Source organism: Myotis nattereri, assembly GCF_964212035.1.
Source record: "Myotis nattereri genome assembly, chromosome: 6".
Classification (NCBI taxonomy): Eukaryota; Metazoa; Chordata; class Mammalia; order Chiroptera; family Vespertilionidae; genus Myotis; species Myotis nattereri.
Genome location: NC_138081.1, coordinates 44219936 through 44238444, shown reverse-complemented (window position 1 = coordinate 44238444; position 18509 = coordinate 44219936). Strand labels below are relative to the sequence as shown.

At 45.6% G+C, this 18509-nt stretch overlaps 1 protein-coding gene across 2 annotated transcripts in view; it reads right to left on the bottom strand.

Annotated features, from left to right (window-relative positions):
- Positions 1–17391, bottom strand: part of MRAP2 (melanocortin 2 receptor accessory protein 2) — a 37557-nt gene extending 20166 nt beyond the window's left edge. The window contains exon 1 of one of the 2 annotated variants that reach the window (XM_081094087.1): positions 17008–17391. The gene's annotated coding sequence lies outside the window, so the exon portion shown is untranslated. The remainder of the gene's footprint in view (positions 1–17007) is intronic. The other variant, XM_081094088.1, reaches the window with a different exon arrangement.
- Between the last annotated feature and the right edge of the window lie 1118 nt (positions 17392–18509).

Genomic DNA, 18509 nt, shown 5'->3' with positions numbered 1-18509 from the left:
AGAAGGGAGTGGCAAGAAATATTCAAAGTGATGAATGCCAAGAACCTACAACCAAGATTACTTTATCCAGCAAAGCTATCATTCAGAATTGAAGGTCAGATAAAGAGCTTCACAGATAAGAAAAAGCTAAAGGAGTTCATCACCACCAAACCAGCATTATATGAAATGCTGAAAGGTATCCTTTAAGAAGAGGAAGAAGAAGAAAAAGGTAAAGATACAAATTATGAACAATAAATACACATCTATCAACAAGTGGATCTGAAAATCAAGAAAATAATCTGATGAACAGAATGAACTGGTGATTATAATAGAATCAGGGACATAGAAAGGGAGTGGACTGGCTATTCTTGGGGGGAAAGGGGTGAGGGGGATGCGGGAAGAGACTGGACAAAAATCGTGCACCTATGGATGAGGACAGTGGATGGGGAGTGAGGGAGGAGGGTGGGGTGGCAACTGGGTGGAGGGGAGTTATGGAGAGAAAAAAGAGGAACAAATGTAATAATCTGAACAATAAAGATTTAATTAATAAAAAAAATATACCTCTGAGCTTGCAACTTCAGCCTCATCACCTATACCTGAGTGAATATGTAAAGAACCTATAGAGCCCCAGCCGGTTTGGCTCAGTGGATAGAGTGTAGGCCTGTGGACCAAAGGGTCCTGAGTTTGATTCCAGTCAAGGACATGTACCTTGGTTGCAGGCTCCTCCCTGACTGGGCCCTGGTCAGGGCATGTGTAGAAGGCAACCAATCGATGTGTTTCTCTCACATAGATGTTTCTCTCTCTTTCCGTCTCTCTCTAAAACAACGGTTCTCAACCTGTGGGTCGCAACCCCTTTGCGGGGGTCGAAAGACCCTTTCACAGGGGTTACCTAAGACCATCGGAAAACACATATATAATTACATGTTGTTTTGTGATTAATCACTATGCTTTAATTATGTTCAATTTGTAACAATGAAATTGGGGGTCACCACAACATGAGGAACTGTATTAAACGGTAGCGAAATTAGAAAGGGTGAGAACCACTGCTCTAAAACATCAATGGAAAAATATCCTCGGGTGAGGATTAACAACAAAAAAAGAGCCTACAGAGAATAAATAAAATCAGCATCAGGAGTGAACTAACTCAGCATATCTCTACTGAGCATCTACCATACAACAATAAACACATGCAACCTAAGTCTAGTCAAAAGGGGTGAAGAAAAGAGAAGTGGACAACATAAGTTGCAAAAAGGGAGAAGATCCTCAATGGATGATCCTCCTAAAATTTGTCCTGTTTTTGGGATATCCCAAATGTCTTCTTTCTGAAGACTTCAGCGTAGAAAATTCTGACATTTTGGAGAGAAGAGGTTGCACTGTGCAGCATGGATGCCAAAGGTGACAGGTCAACAGAGCCAGTATTAAATACTGAACATCTGCTGTGTGCAAGACACTGTCCACTGTGGGTGATAAAGAATAACTGGCACTTTAAGCAAACATGTCGGGAGGTTCTATGCGAGGAGCTAGGGCTTATGGAAGCATTGTGAGAGCCCTAGAAGGGAGAACTCTGTGTTTGTAGTAAAGCTCTACGGTTGTAATTTCCATTCCCTTTACTCCCTTTCCCTCCTTTAAATACCTTTCATATTGCCACAGGCCAGAACTTGCGCCTGACTTGCTCAGTCTGCATGCCCTGGTTTGCAAGCCTTTCTTTTTCCTGAATAAATCCTTTCTGCTGATCATATTGTTCAAAAGATGGAGTGCTCTGAGCCAGAGTTATGTATATGCCTGTGTCAGAACTGGTGTGACTCAGGCCCAGTCAGACGAATTATTCCTCCAAAGGTAGAAGAGAGCGAGCCAATTCTCACTTGGAAAAGAAAGCTGTGCAAATTTTAAGAAAAGCTGGCCTTTAAAGAAGTACTCAGCTCCCTGACAAATGCCAGCACAAAAATAACAAAGCCATCCCCACAGTATCATCTTCGGCCTTTCTCTTATTTGAACAAGGGGTTATTTCCCTCAACAACAAAAAATTCATTTCCTCAGAAAATGAGAATTAATGACTCAAACCTAAGAGGCACTATCCTCATTCATGAGAATTTTATGAGAGGCAGAGAGGAGTAGCTAGCTCTTCAGTCGGAGGGTCAGAGATAAGTGACAGATTAAGATAAACGTAATTTTAATTGTAGAATGTTAAGAATTTCACACCATACAGGGGAAAAGTCACCGAAAGACCAAGGTCTTCATCTTTGCTCTACTTCCATTTGCTATGTGGCCAGGCAAGACACTCGTCTATCCCAGCCACATTTTCCTTCTCTGTAAACCTGCTCATCCTCGCTGCCCGAAGATGCTGTTGTCAGCATACGGTCTGGCTACATTCGCTAATAGCTACCATGATCACCCAGCTGGTTTTTTTGCTTCTACTGTTACTAACCCACTGTAATCCTTTCTCCACACATCAGCCAATGATCTTTTTTTAAAAAAAAAAAATTGCTCTTTTCATTCCTTTGCCTAATTCTTTTAATGCCTTCTCACTGATCTAAGGATAAAGTCCAAAATCATTAAAATGTCCTACAAGGTCATAACTTGGGCCTGGATGTCTCCTCCAATCATACCACACACCCTATCAAACTGTACTTGCATTGATTGCATTTCCTCAAACACTTCATGCTCTCTGCTACTTGCACACATACTGTTCCCTCTGGAAGGAGTGTCCTTCCTACCACCACACCCCAACCCATTCTTCCTTCTCTGCTCATCATCTACATCAGGGATCAGCAAATCTTGCCAACCACCGGCTCCTGTACTGACTGCAAGAATGATTTTTACATTTTTAATGGTTAAAAAAAATCAAAAGAATGCTAATATTATATGACATGAGAAAAGTACATGAATCCAAATATCAGTGTCAGAAATAAAGTTTTATTTGGAACACAGCCACCTTCGTTTGGTTTTGCATTTTTTAAGGCTTCTGTAGTATTACAATAACAGAGCTGAGGAGTTGTCACAGAGATAGTGTGGCCCAAAGGCTAAAATATTTACTTTCTGTTCTTCTATAGAAAGAGTTTGCCAACCTAGAGCAATGAAAAAGGAAAAAAGAAAGATCTGAGCTTCAGTTTTTCCATCAGGAAAACGAAGATGGCATCAGTACCTACTTCATGGGATTGCTTTTAAGTTTAAATGTGATATTGCATGAAATGTCACTCGCCAGGATTCAGGTAAGATCAATCAATAGTAGCCGGGGCTATTATTATTATTATTAGCTAAGCAATGCTAGTTTGGGACAGAAACGCCTAGGCTTGTTCTTCAGACACCAGCCACTCCCCTGTCAGCCAATTCTACCAAATTCACCACGTAGTTAATTGATCTATGTGTTCTGGACAAATGAATAAAATTACAATAAAAATAACTCAGAAGACATTTGTTTAGTTTGCTTGAAAGTTATCATGAGAAACATGTACATCCTGGAATTCATGCTGCTCCATCCATCAAAAAGATGGTAATAATCTCTCTGTTTACAGAAGGGAAATAAGATGAAGTCTGGCTTGAACATATCATTTTTATTGGAAATCAGTATTACAGACCATGTAATAAGCTGAGCAGAGGAAAGCACCAGGCTTCATCTAGTGTCAAGACTGTTAATCGAAAAACAGCAAAAGTGCATAAAACAATGAAAATAAAGCCAGGATAGTGTTTTCCGTGTTCTGTCTCAGCTGCTGGCCCCTGGCTATACTGTTCTCCACATCTGCACACATTGCTGGCCACAGCTGTGGTTTTCCTGTCACTCTCTTGGGACAGAAAGAAACACTGACACCCCCTCATTGGGCTGATCAAGGACCAGCATAAACCATAGCTGTGAAAGAGACAGACCCAAGAAATATCAACCACTTACCTACCATAGAGAAAATGTTTCTTAAATCCTCCTTTTTCTCCTCCTTACACCACCCCTGCTTATCTAATGAACCATTTAGGGATGGGGAGAGACCAAACGTAATGAAAGTCACATCTGCAAAGACCCTGAAAGTGGAAAGGCTGATCTTTGCGCTGACAAACATACCTGGAGACAAGAGTGAGTGAATAACAGAGCCAAAGGTTCTGGGCGAATAACAGTATCAGAGGTTCTTCAGGGAATGAAATGCTAGACAACCCCTCCCCAGCAGCCACCATTTCGGCAGCCTTCGCATAAAAGCAGGGGGTTTTGTTTCCACTGTTTTTCCCTCTCAGTTCTTGAATCCCAGAGACAAAGGTTTGGAGGACAGACCTCTGGCCCCTCCTTTAAAGCAGTCACCTTGCACCCTTGCAAAAGTCCATGAGGCATTATTTTTTTCATTATTTTTTTTTATCCACGAGTGATCAGCTTGGGCGGTCAACAACACAATGACACACAGCAAGCAGGTGGCTTAGCCAGGACAGATTTTGTATAGCATCCGTTATCGAAAACAAGGCTGCCTTTCTGAGCTTTGCAGAAACAGAAACTCACTGTGTCACCATTCGGAAGCTGCCAGCCTGTCTGGGTAGCAGCCCCAGAGACTGCTATTCTCACCAGGAACATCTGGCTCACAGCAGGCGGTGAGGGAAAGGTCCTCTGGCACCAGCTCGCTCGTGCCTGGGGGTGCTGAGAGGCAGGCAGGCGCTCTCTCTGAACACAGCAAACAGGAAACGCAGCACTTGAAGGAGCCCTCTGCGCCTCTGCTTCTCCCATATTTTCATAATGTTGGATCCATGATGTCAGCATCATTAAAAAGAACTTCTTCAAGAGGAAACATCCTAACCAAGCTTCCCGGAGCAGCAGTAAGAGATTAATTGTTCTTCTGAGCAGTTAAAAGCAGCCTTGCCAGCAATAATGAAAAGTTACCACCTCACCTCAAAGCCACACCTGAAAAGGAAGTCTACCTGTGCATGGGGTAGTTTAGGCCAACTTCTGGGGAGGAGAGGGATACAAATATATCTCAAATCCAGGAAGAAAGAACATGATTAGCAGGCCCCAGACACCTTTCGTGGCTATGTTAACATCACCCCTTCTCCCATGCATGGCCCCAACACTTCCATCCCTCTTCTGACTATCCAGTCTTTCCTCCTCCAACCTAGGTTCCCACAGCACTCCTGGGCACGCAGCTTCTTAAAGACACAGGTCAAGCAATGCTCTCCATCTCCCCAATTTAGTGTGATGTTCTGGGACATGCAACCTTCTATGGGGTGAATAAAGGCTCTTCATCAATATCCTCGGTGGGTTATGATGGGTACACACACCAATCAGGCCGTTGCCTTGGAATTAGACAACCTTTATTTCCATTGTAAGGAGTAAACACCAGCAGCTGAGTTTTCCCAGTGATTGCCAACTCAGGAACAGGACTAGCACATTAAAGAAAAATCCAAAAGATGCCTATAACCCCTGAAAAATGAGCATGTGTGTGCACGCACACACACACACACCCCAGAACAGACACACACACCCCAGCACAGACAGAAAGAGCACCCAGAAAGGCACCCCAGAAGCTCCCAGCCAATGCCAGAGATGCAAATACCCACGGTGACCAGCCTGCACAGAGGAAGAAGACCTAATGACCTATTCAAATTTCAGAACAAAATTCTCTACTGCAGTGCGATTCTATCTTCTTTGTCTTCCATTCACAAAGCCCAAAAGGAGGCACGCCACCTAGGACACCAACCTCTGTTCTGGCCTGAGCCATAAAAGTCTCATGAGTTACCTGTTCTTAGTCTTCCTTCCTCATATTCTTAAGAACAACAGTCCCTAGCACAACACAGAGATGTCACCCTCATGACCCATCCCCCAATCTCTCTCCCACAAAGGCATCTGAGAAACCAAAGGTAACGACCCACCAGGCCACACTCTAGTGGCTGAGAAGGCCAAGGTTGGAACTTCAGAGTCACAGCTTTGGGAGCTCACTTCCCTCATCGCATGGAGATGTGACCAGGCACCCAAATCAGAACCGATGGTACACCCAGTTTACCTCTACCTAAGTGGGTAGAGTCACACAAAGATCAAATGAGAGGCTTGGAGGTTCTGAGTTGGGCAAATGCTTAGCTCAGAGCCAGCTGGATACCCCTAAAGCACGTCTATAAGGCAACGCATCCCAGCAAAGAACTGTGCCCGAGCCTCTAACATCAGAGCCTTTGCAATCTCCTCTCAGGGCCAGCTTTAAAAATGCTGACGCGATCCTCTTCCCCAGCTCACTTCTTTTTACAGATTCCCTGTGAGCCACCACCTTCTACTTGCTCTTGTCACTTCAATTCTCAAGTTTGCAGATCCCTTTTCTGTGAATCCATTTTAAGTCAGAAACTCCTTTCACGGGTGTGCATTTTCACTTCCTCCAATTAAAGAGGTCAGGCATCTGGACCCTAGAGTCTTCTCCTCCTCCTGACAACCATCTTTGACTTGAGCATGCATCTTACTTTTGAGGTCTGACACTCTGGCTACTAACACACTGGGTTCCTTCTCCCCTTGCAAATGGACATACTCCCCAAATTTCTCTACACCAAGCATGTCATTTAAACGAGGCCTACGGCCTGCAAGCCGCGAGTTTGACATGCTTGCTCTACACTATCAACTTTTTCATGCCATTCCCGGTATATCCGAGAAGGCACTCAGTTACCCAGCAGACCTCAAAAACATGGTGATCGACAGCTGGCCAAGAAACTGTGGGTGCATGTTCCTGTCTATTCCCACTTCACCGCACAGCAGCTACTTGTTTCTAGGAGCTAAATGTGGAACACGAAGTGTTCTCAAGCCTGAAGAATTTCTCTGTCTTAAAATCAGAATCAATGCCAATAGAAGGACAACTTCCAAAACCAGAAAAAGGACTTAATATTTCATGGAGCTAGATATTCATCCAACACCTGAAATGGAGAGACAATTAATGAGTGGGACTCCTTCCTCCACCAATTGTGCAAGAAAACGAGTAAGGGGTTGAGACTCCTAAACTCGCCTCCTCCAATAATGCCCTGCGTACCTATATAGTAGTCAATAGGCCAGAAAGTAATTTTTAAAGTTAGTGTTTCCCAGCTCTGTCCCACTCTGGCGCAGTCCAGCCAATGATTATTGCATGAACCACCAGGGACTGGAACACAATGACTGTCCCTTGAGCCTCTGGAGATGTTTGCAGACAGTAACAGATCTTTGCAATACACCCCATAGTACAGGCTATGCTAGGACTGCACAGACCAATCCTCTAGTGGCCTCCGTCCTCCTGACTCTTTACCATAAGCACCATCAGGGCAGGGTCTCCCTGCTCTTCACCGCAGTACTTCCAGCAATCCACACCAGGCCTGGCTCCCAGCACACGAGCAATAAATACTTACTGAATCAATTTCTTATCATGTGGAGAAGCCACAATGTTATCCTCTTTCACTCTCTTTCCCAGCCCTGAACCTGAGGCAGAGTTCTCCCATTCTGTCAGAGGCTTCAGTTGCCCGCACAGGGAAGAAAACACACTGTAAAACCTCTGTGGGGAAAGGATTTCCTGAGACTCTGAGAGGGGTGTGGGGGTGGCAGGCCCACTGCCCCCAGTGGCCACACCTCAGCCCAGCCCTGCAGATTTAGGAAGCTGGGTTTTCACAGAGCCCTCTATGTGAGGAAGCTCTCATGAACTGAGTCAGACTGACCAAGCATAGCAGAACGATTTACAACCAGACCATCAATTTGTTGAATTATAATAAGGAACAAAATGCCCAAGTGGATCAGAGCATATTTTACACAGTCTAGGAAATAAAATTTAAGATCAGAAGAGTAGCTGGTGAATGTGGAATTCGGGCAAAGGAGTTATGTAATAGAAAAGGGCTCTATTCAGCTACCCCATTGCATGCGTGCCAGGATGCTGTGCTGTCTCATATCCCAACACAGATGTCCTGTTGCAGCCACAAAATGAGGCCATTCCCACGGTGGGGCTGGGGTCCCCACCACAGAAATGTCAGAAGGTTAATTAACTCCTGCCTTTTGCTGGATCTTGCTTTTCTTGGTCTGGACTTCAAAAAATTCTAGGCATATTGAGGCATGGAATCTCAAGTCGACCACACTGACATAGCTAGGTTTTCTGGACTCCAAATATTGTTTACTTATGTTTGCTCTATTCCTGATTTTTCAGTGAAAGGATGTTTAAAAGCACCAGAGTCAAGTCAATGACCAACTATCAAAAAGCAGTGCTTCACAGTGAGATTACACACCCATTAGGATGGTTGTTATTTAAAATAAAATTCTAAAAAACAGAAAACAATAAGTGTCAGCAAGGATGTAAGAAATCGAAACCTTTATGTTTTGCTGGTGGGAATGTAAAATGGCACAGCTGCTATGAGAGACCGTAGAGCGATTACTCAAAAATTTAAACATGGGATATCTTATGATCCCTCAATTCCAACTCTGGGTATACACCTAAAGAGAAAAAAATTGAAGGAGGGACTCCAATAGTTATTGTACAATCTCCACAACATTACTCACAATAGCCAAAAGGTGGAAGCAATCCAAAGGTACACTGGCAAATGAATGAATAAACAAAACGTAGTATGTACGTGCAACAGAATATTCAGCTTTAGAAAGAGGAAACTCTGGCATATGCTACAACATGGATGAACCTTCAAAACATAATGCTAAATGCAATACGCCAGACCCACAAGGGCAAATATTGCATAGTTCCACCGAAATGATGTACCTAGACTATTCAAATTACATAAAGACAGAGAGTAGAGTGGTGGCTGTCAAGGGCGAGGGGGCTAGGACAATGGGGCATTAGTGTTTGGTGGTTCAGAGTTTCAGTCTGGGGTGAGGAACAGGTTCTGGAGATGGACAGTGGTGATGGTTGGACAACAAAGTGAATGTACTTAATGCCACTGACTGGTACACTTAAAAATGGTAAATTTTATATTGTCCATATTTTAAAAGCTCTAAAAATTGTTTTAAATAAGGAAATAATTTAAAAAAACAGTACTTTTTGACAATGTACTTGGAAGGAATGTAACCGAGAGCTCTTCAAAGCAAAGGACCACCACAGGTGAGAAAAAATGGTGCTGGGACATCCAGACACCCTCCCCGTGGAGGCTCCCTCCGTGGCCAGCCTTCAAGGATCCAGCTTTGCTCTTTCCAAGAGCTCGTGTGGTGCTTCCTCTCCACGGAAAAGCAGTGCTCTGATGGGGCTGCAAGGAACCACCCTTCTCCAAAGCAGGGAGAGTATCTGTGCTGAAGGCAGCCACAGTCCTCTGAGAAAATAAATTTCTGTTGTTTAAGCCACTTGGTCTTTGGTATTTTGTTATGGCAGCCCTGGGAAAGTAATATAGCTGCTAGAATTAATTTTTAAAATAACAATGTTTTTTTTAAAAAAATATATATATTATTGATTTTTTTACTGAGAGGAAAGGAGAGAGATAGTCAGAAACATCAATGAGAGAGAAACACTGATCAGCTACCTCCTGCACACCCCCCACTGAGGATGTGCCCACAACCGAGGTACATGCCTTTGACTGGACTCAAACCTGGGACCTTTCAGTCCGCAGGCCAACCCTCTATCCACTGAGCAAAACCGGTTAGGGCAATAATGTTCTTTTTGATAAGATGATTCTATAAACTGTCCTAGAGAGTCCATTAAAAATGACTTCTCTTTTACCCATCACTCTTACTATAAGTAAACAACAAATATATTTTTTGGAAGAAAACCATTTTCAAAATGCCATTAATCTATCCCAGTATATGCCATCTTCAATAACTATGTTTACTGCCAGGTACATTTTCATCAACATGTACTTCAAGGAAAAAGAGCATTAGTTTTAAGCATGCTAAGATTAGTATAAGTTAATTCAGCCTAACAAAAATATTCTAAACATTGTGAGCTCAACTATAAAACATTTAATGGAAGTTGAAAAGTAAAGGCCTGTAACCCCAAAGAATTCAGGCTTCACACACACACACACACACACACACACACACACACACAGGTTAAGGTGCAACACAAAAGTCTGATGACACAAACAGACAACAGGTACAAAGGGTTCGTTAAGAAAGGGAGGGCTCATTATGGCATAGGAACCTGGGAGGGGACCTCAAAGATGGTCCTCTGAGCCCTTGTCCACTCTATTCCACCTGCCAGCCTGGACTGGCATCCCCCTTCTCTCGATTCCTATCTACCTTTGAGGGTAGGGCTCAGTCACCACTTGCCCCATGGGGTCCTGTTCAAGTATCTCAGCCCAGGAGGACTCTCCCCCCTCTCTGAAAGCCCATCACACGGGTTACTGGAATCATTTTAATAAGGAGAGAATATAAATCAGACTGCCTAAGGATCTGACTTTATCTATTACTGAACCTTCAGAGGGATGTGCATAGCTGCTATATTACACAGCTGGGTGCATTACCATTGTAATTGTACTGAGGAAACAACCACCCTTTCCATTTTAATTAGTGTAGTTTTTTGAAATACCTGGAACAATAAGACTCAGGCGAGTGAGATCTTGAATGCTTAGAGGATGAGTTGGTAAAGAAGCCTACTTCGTAGTTACTGCTCAGGTGTCTATCTCTAAGCAGCACACACTGTTCTTTACAGCCCAGAGCGGAATCATTCTTTTACAACCAAGCTAAAAGGAGAGAAATTGGGTATTTCCATCTCTATTCCTCAGAAAAGGAAGTTTAAAGCAAAGTAGTGATTTATTTAAGAGCTGGAGACAGAGCAGCAGGAAAGCTACACTTTCTGATGATCATCTTATCCTCCTGGGTCTGGGGTTCACAGCTTCTCCACCTACTCCACCCACAAGCCCCGATTACAAGAAAACCAGAGCTTGGCACAGTGAAAGCAGTCGGGCTCCAGGCACCCTGGGACTCCTCGGCTTGCGTGAAGGGGTCCAGCCAGGAGGGAGCCAGAGGGGGCCTTACCAAGCGAGGGGCAGGAAGTAGGTCCCCCATCTGCTTGCCTAGGACTCAGGATGCCAAATAAACCCCGAAACCTCGAGCATATCTGGCAAGTTCTCCTGGAGCATCAATTTTAAGAGAAGACTTGGAGGATTATTTTTTTATTAAATCAGTTCAGCTATGATACAGAGCAAACTACAAAAATCAAATGAATATTCCAGATAAACATACACTTGCTTCTGGGAGCCTTGGCCTCTGCTTCGGACTCCCAGAAACACAGGTGCACTCTCCTCCCCTGCTGGGGTAATTTAGTGGGAAATTTAAAGAGGTTCTGAGAGGAAAATATGTAGGTTTACATGATACCGTTTCCAGATCTTCATCTTATAATTATTTCTTTCCTCCCCCCGCACCCCCACTCCAGATAGAATTACATTTTCTGGGGAAATCTACACAAAGGTTAGTAGAAAGAGGTTATGTTGACAACCACTGATCCACACTCATCATCTCCTAATTTTTCTTCTTTTTCAACCAGGCAACTTCAGAGCCAACCCACAGGAAGCTGCCCCGCAGCCTGCCCTGCCTTTGCCTCCAGCGGGCGGTTTGCTGTTCGCAAGGCCATGCACCAAGAATACAAAGACGCCTTGGAAGAGAGTCATTTTTTGAAGCTTATATTTTCCCTTGAAGGGTCATTAAATTTACTTGTGTTCTCTAGTCAGACGAAGATTGCATAGATCTTGGGGAAACAAATACAAGCAACAATTAAAGCCAGATTTTAATAGCCCTAACATTAGCATCTCATACATTCTCAATTTCTGCTTTTTTTTTACTTCACCATAATGGACTGAAGAATCACATTTGCAAGGAAGAAAAAGCAAAAGTGCACATTTTCCCCTCTGTCCAACAAGACTAAGCAATTCTCATACTTCAGTCAAGGGGGAAAAATCACTTTGCACCCTGAAATAAGCCAAAAATAACATGACCAATGTCTAAAAGCTGGTCTCCAAAATAAGAAAACCTTGAACATGTCCCATAAGCCTGGACTCACTACAAAAAAAAAAAAAAAAACAGCTTCTCTCCCGATTGCTTGCTATTGGAATGTCTGAAGATAAGCTATGACTTTTGGGAATACGATAATCGTGAATATGACAGTTTTCAATCTTTAACAACAAACTGATGTCCACTTGAGAACCCTGGTAATTTTATGGGGTCTTTTCTTTCAAGCATTTATGCTTTTATCTGATGAGTCGGTCTTCTGAAGCCTGACCCCTTGGGCTCTAAATGCCCCTACCTCTAAACCTTCCACTGTCTGAAGTACATGTAACATCCAGCAAACGCACTGCTACTCTTTACTATTTCTTTTTTTGGATATATTTTTTATTGATTTCAGAGAGGAAGGGAGAAGAGACAAAAGATAAAAACATCAATGATGAGAGAGAATCATTGATCAGCTGCCTCCTGCATGCCCCCCACTGGGACCAAGCCTGCAACCCAGGCATGTGCGTTGACTGGGAATTGAACCTTGACCTCCTGGTTCCTAAATCCAGGCTCAACCACTGAGAAACACCAGCCGGGCTACTCTTTACTCTTTCAGCTGAAGCATGTATAATCCATGCTCTGAGCTGGCACATGTATGGGACTGAATCAACAATTTCATTTTTCTCCTCCACTGCCCCTTAAAATGCATACTTGGGTTCATCCGCCCTGCCCTCAGATGAACACTTGCGTTAAGTACCACGACTTTTCTGCTCAAGCAACCACTTCAAAGTCCCCAAAGAACTAAAATGTGCAGTCTGAAAATAAAAGAAACTTCAACCTCGTTATAACACTAAATCCTGCCCAACGCCAGCTAGGTCCTGCCACAGCTGGTCCGCTGCAGGGCTTGGGGGACAGTTAACCTCTGTTCCCTATCTCCACCTTATGCCCAACTGCTGCAGCTGCTCACCCCTCTGAGATCAGAGCAAGCGGACAAGACTGTATTAACTGTTTTCACACTCTTTATGGGTGATTTAGTGATATTCATTGTCCTTAACTGACTGCTCACTCCTACCATAGCTTCTAGATTTCTGGAAACTCTAGCTCCTGAGGTGCCCTTGCTCTTGGGCTGAATTTAGAGTGGCCCAGAGCAAGCCCCCTCTCCCACATGGCCCCACCTGGTCCTCAGGACATCCTCAGCATCCTTTATCCCCACAAACTCTGGGGAAGGAGGTGATCCTGTGGCCCAGGCCACCTCATGAGCTCCAATGCAGGAAACACATGTACAGTAGCTCAGCTAGTGGTCCCACAATAGTCCCCACCCCCCCCCCCCCAACACACACACACATTAGGTTTGGGATAAAGGAAGGAACAAAAGATCCCTTTGAAGAAGTCCTCTCTCAATCCTCATATTCTTGAAATGACCAATGGTTTGTGAGTTATGAAAAAGTTCTCAAATATTTACACTGAAATTTCTACTTGGTGGCCTGGTACTTTCCTTTCAAATTTCACTGACCTTGAGTAAGTGTCTCAGTCAGAACTTTGAGTTAGTACCCTATTTTTTATAAACACCAATGTTTAGAATAGCCTGTTAATTTCCAATTATTTTTAGAGTTCACTTTTCTCATACATCTCTTAAAACTGAGGAACTTGAGTACTGAAAGGGGCATTCAGAAACATCAAACTCAACATAAAATCCTCACGCAGTTTGGAATCCTCTCCCAGTCCTGACAGAAGATCACCCAGTGTGGGCTTTGATCTGCTTCTCCTTCCTCTTCCTCGGGTGCCTGAGGACTGGCCTCGTAACCGGACCAGGCTCCTTTCTGCAAAGTTAAATGCTCCCTGTTCTTCATGTGGCCTGGTTGTCAGACCCTCGTCATCCAGGACACCTTCCTCCGGATGCCCTGAGGTTGGTCTCTGTCCTCTACAACGGGGCCACCCAGAATGGCCACTGAGTAAAGTGGGCCCGGGCTCCTTTGATCCAAATGCCACAGGTTGGGGGTAGATGACAGTGGTGAAGGGCTCAGGTTGTAATGTTCTGATCCTAGTTCTACTACTTACTAGTTATGTAATCTTATGCAAATTACTCAATCTCTCTGTGCCTAGCCTTCTCATCTGAAAAATGGGAGTGGTGCCAATCATATTCAATACTCGTGGGATTGTTACAGGGATTGAGATAAAATTGTGAAACGCTCATAACTGTGCCTGGCACATAATAAGCTCCATATAAATGTCTATTAAAAGGCCTGCCCTTATCTCTGCAACCCCTGTCTGCTCCGGAGCAGCTACTTCACACTATGTGTAGTTCATTCAGAACTTGGTGGGCCATTGAAACACCCAGGGTTTCTCTCTCACATGAAGTGCTACTCACCAGGGCCACTCCTTCCTTTACTTAAAAACATTTTTTAATTAAATCTACTGGGGTGACACTGGTCAATAAAACCATGTAGGGTTTCGCCTGGTCAGTGTGGCTCAGTGGTAGAGCATCAACCTAGGAACCAGGAGGTCACAGTTTGATTCCAGGTCAGGGCATGTGCCCAGTTTGCAGGCTCGATCCTCAGTAGGGAGTGTGCAGGAGGCAGCCCATCCATGATTCTCTCTCGTCATCAATGTTTCTCTCTCTCTCTCCCTCTCCTTTCCTCTCTGAAAACAATAAAAATCTTTTAAAAAACCATACAGATTTCAAGTATAGAACTCTATCCCACATCACCTGCATCCAGCATGGTGCACTCACCACCCAAAGTCAAGTCTCTTTCCGCCACCAGTTAGCCCCCCTTTGCCCTCTTCCACCTCTCCCTGCCCTCAGCAATTACTATACTGTGGTTCATGTCAATGTGTTGTTGTTTTTTTCCTTCTTGATCCCGTCACCTTTTCACCCAGCCCCTCAACCCCCATTGGCTCTGAACCTAAATGTGGAACTAGACCTTCAACCCTAATGTGAACTCAACATTCTAGTATTACTCCGTAGTATTTTTTTGAGTCTCGTTAGAGTACCCTCCTAGATTTGTAGTGGCTAAGAGGTGCAGGGAGAAGCACAGACTTCCTGTATGTCCACTCTTTCCCTAACCTCATCCTTAGGGACAGTGTAAGACTTTGCCACATGCCTCTGCAAAAGCAGGACACACCTGAGATTGTCCATGAGGGGGAGGGGGTCAGTGACTTTATAGGTCCCTTACTTAGGGAACCTCTGTGAAATGTAAATAACAACAGTCACCCAGCTCTGAGGGCCAAAGGGGACCAGGGAACCTACCTACCTACCTACCATGTATCAGAAAGAACCTAACTAAGCTGCTACCACCCCCTTACAATAACAGGTTAAAAATAAAGGAATAAGAGATGAATTCTGATTGGCAAAATACCTCCACATTTGGGGGCCTAGAGAAATGGGGAGGAAGAAGATTACATTTTCCAGAATGTGCTGATGATATCATTTGCAAGATAAAAGATGGTGACCCCCCCTGTGGGCAGAGTGGGGTTAGCCTGGGAAGATGAATGGGGCAGCTAGGATAAGTATGCATACCCAAGCAGAAGGCAGCAGGACAAACACACACAGGGAGGGGTTGTGAGGCTGGGCCTCACTTCCTCCCTTCCTCCTCCCTTGGTCCCTATCCCTGGGGCCTTTCGTTAAAAATAATAATAACAAAAGAATTAACCCACAAGGATGTGGTTCATAAAACAATACTTACTAGTAGCTTTGGGCACATGCAATGCACTCTGATGTTTTCTCTTCCCTTCTAATGATTTCATGTTTTTTAAAATGCTGGTGTGACTCACTACACGGATGTCATTACCCCAATGAGTCAGGACCCACATGCGAAAAGCAATGGCCATGACTGTCCCTAGCTACAGACCAGCTGGTTGCTGGAAAAGAGGAAGAAGTTAGTTTGGCATAAACTGTCTTCATAAATTCTTTCCTAGGTGGTCTCGAGCTATCTTCTTTAAGGACTGACTTTGGATTGCTGCCAAGATTTCATGTTTCCCTCTTTTGAAAAGTCTCCCGGCTCTGCTCTCATCTCGCAGGCTGCTCTAAGGTGGACGCTTTCATGTGCTAGAATGCCTGCTCCTTGGGCCTCGAACAATCCAGCCCACCTGCGGCATTTGGGCTGGCCCTCCCGATTTGAGAAGAAATTGACAGAAGCTACGCTTTCTCCTGTTACCTGTTAATAGCACCTCATCTTCCATAAATACTAAAGGATCTTGCTGCTCAGAACAAAACTCTCTGTTGTGCGCAGGCACCCCAGGGGCTCATGGTGGCCTCTTGCTTTCTGGAACTCATCCTTGCAGGACTGGGCCACCTTCCTCCCTGAGTTCTCGGGGATGCGCTCCATGTGAGGGACCTAAGGAGCCTCGCAGCCTTCGTTTCCAGACCCTACTGTGAACTGGGGGATTCGGCTGGGAAATTTCTTTAATTTGTAAGAATTCATGTACGTATAGGCGTTCCCTTCTCGCCCGGGAGTAGCACAGACACTCGCCCACAGCTCCCTTTGCTTTCAGAACGCTGTGGAGTTTATGTTGCCTTCGGATTAAATCCCAGGTAATGTTGGATTTTTCGTGTTACCTTTGCTGTGGAAGCCTCAAAGCCTCAGAACAAGTTTCTCACTGGGCGACTCTGTTCCGTAATTAATTACGCAGAAAGAATGGCAGAGGGAGGAAAACGACCCCGATATTTCCCTCTCTAATCAGTAACGTGGCCTGCGGGCAGGCCCTCCGGTGCAAGCAAAATGAATTCACTGTCAAGCAGGGTTCATTCTGAGAACCCTGCCCACTGCAGGGGCGCGCGCCCGGCCCGCACACAGCGCGTCTCGCTGGAACCGGCGAGAACCCTGCGCTCACAGGTCTCGCAGTTGCAGGACATGACGGGGTCAGGCAGGCGGGGAGCAGAAAGTTTGCTCGCCCTCCGGAGAAGGTGTGACCCGGCTCTTAGCAAAGAGGAGAAAACCCACCCAAGCCCGGAGCCCCCCTGCTTGCAGCCTGTCCTAAGCCCTCCGGCGGGACATTCTCAGCAGCGGGCTGTGGGGAAGGTTTTAAACTTAGGCCCCACTTTCCCCTGGGAGCCCTCAAACCCCGGTTCTCCGCTCCCCACTCCCAACCTCCCCCCAAAATCCCAAACTAAAACCCACCCCCAAACCACATCCAGCCGACTGCCTTCGCCAGAGCCTCAAGCACTCCACTCTGAGCCCCGGGTTGCCCATCCCAGGGCACCCCCTCCCTTCCTGGCTTACCGGATGGTGCGCCCGGGCTGCCAGGCGCAGCTGCTCAGAAGTGCGTGAGCGCTGCCTGGCCGCTTTCTCTTCCTCCTCCTTTGGAAGCCCGGGCTGCCGGCTGCCTGGGGCTGGGAATCCCGCCGGCTCCGGCTCCTCGGTGCACTGCACCGGGCGGGGACGCGCGCTCCCGACCCACCGGAGGCTGCGCAGGGTGCAGGAGCCGCCTCCCCGCCCAGGATGCCGAGGCCAAGGAGAGGTGAGCTATGCAGAGCAGTCTCCTGCTAAAGCCGCCCTCACTCTCAGTCTAACCAGACCCTGCTGGTTAGAGAGGAACAGAAGTCTGAGAATATTCTTTACCACCCACCCTGGCTCCTCAGTGGGTCTCTTGGGCCAACTTAGAGTGACGGAGGTGAGCGAGAGGGCGGGGCCAGCATGCATAAGATCTATGAAAAATCCTTAGCATTGGGTGCAAGTTCAGTTAAGGGCAGGGCCCTCCATCATGTGGTACTTAAATCGCTACCTCAGTTGTCCTTCTCCTCCTGCTTCCTGGGACATGCAGGTGTCAAATGTCCCCCAAACGGGGCCGCGGATAGGAGGGGACCAGAAGTACATTCAAGTTAGCAGACATGGCTCACTCCTCATTTCCAGTCAATAGTTACTGAGTCCGTATTCCATGCCAGACACGGATCTGGGCCCTGGGGATACAGCCTGCTAGAGCGTATATTCTAGGGGAGAGACAGGAATAAACATAACGAATAAGTAAAATATGCAGTATGTGAAACAGCCCCAAGTGCTGCAGGGAAAAATAACGCAGGTAGCGGATAGAGAATGTGGATGGCCTGTGAGCAGCTTGGAATCAGGTTGCCTGAGGTGGCCCCCCAGGGATGCGGGCTTCTGAGTAAACAACTGAAGAGTGTGCGAGTCACTCCGGGCCTGGGGAGAAAGTGTTCCGCCCTCTGAGTTGTTCTTTATTGTATAGGACTTTTCTTTCACTACTCATGGGCACTGTGTCAGGCAATATCACCATTTCCATTTCACAGACGACGAAACGATGGTTTGGAGAGGTTAAAAGAATTGTGCGAGGTCACATGTTAGTAAATGGAGGAGTTTGCCTTCAAGCTCAGCAAGCCTGGGCCCCAGACCCTGGCTTAACCAGATCAGATTGCAGTGGGGAAAATACAGCAAAAGCGGCACCCAGGCGGCGGCCAACGGTGAGATTCACTCAGTCTCCCGGGGCCAGAAAAAGATTCCTGGAGATGACATTGTATTCACTGACTTTTTTTTTTTTTAAAGATCTGTGTCATCATTACATGTAAAATGAAAGTTTGCAAACCATCTGTACAACTGTGTGCAAACACCTCAGCCTCATTCACAGGCAGTTTAATTCTAGATGAAATCATTTGACCATCTGTGATGAGACTCGTTAGTCCTTCCCTAATTCTCCAGCTGCATGTTCCGTTCATCTGAATGGGATCCATCACCATGGAGTAGAGACTGGATGGTAGGTCAGCAGGGCATGG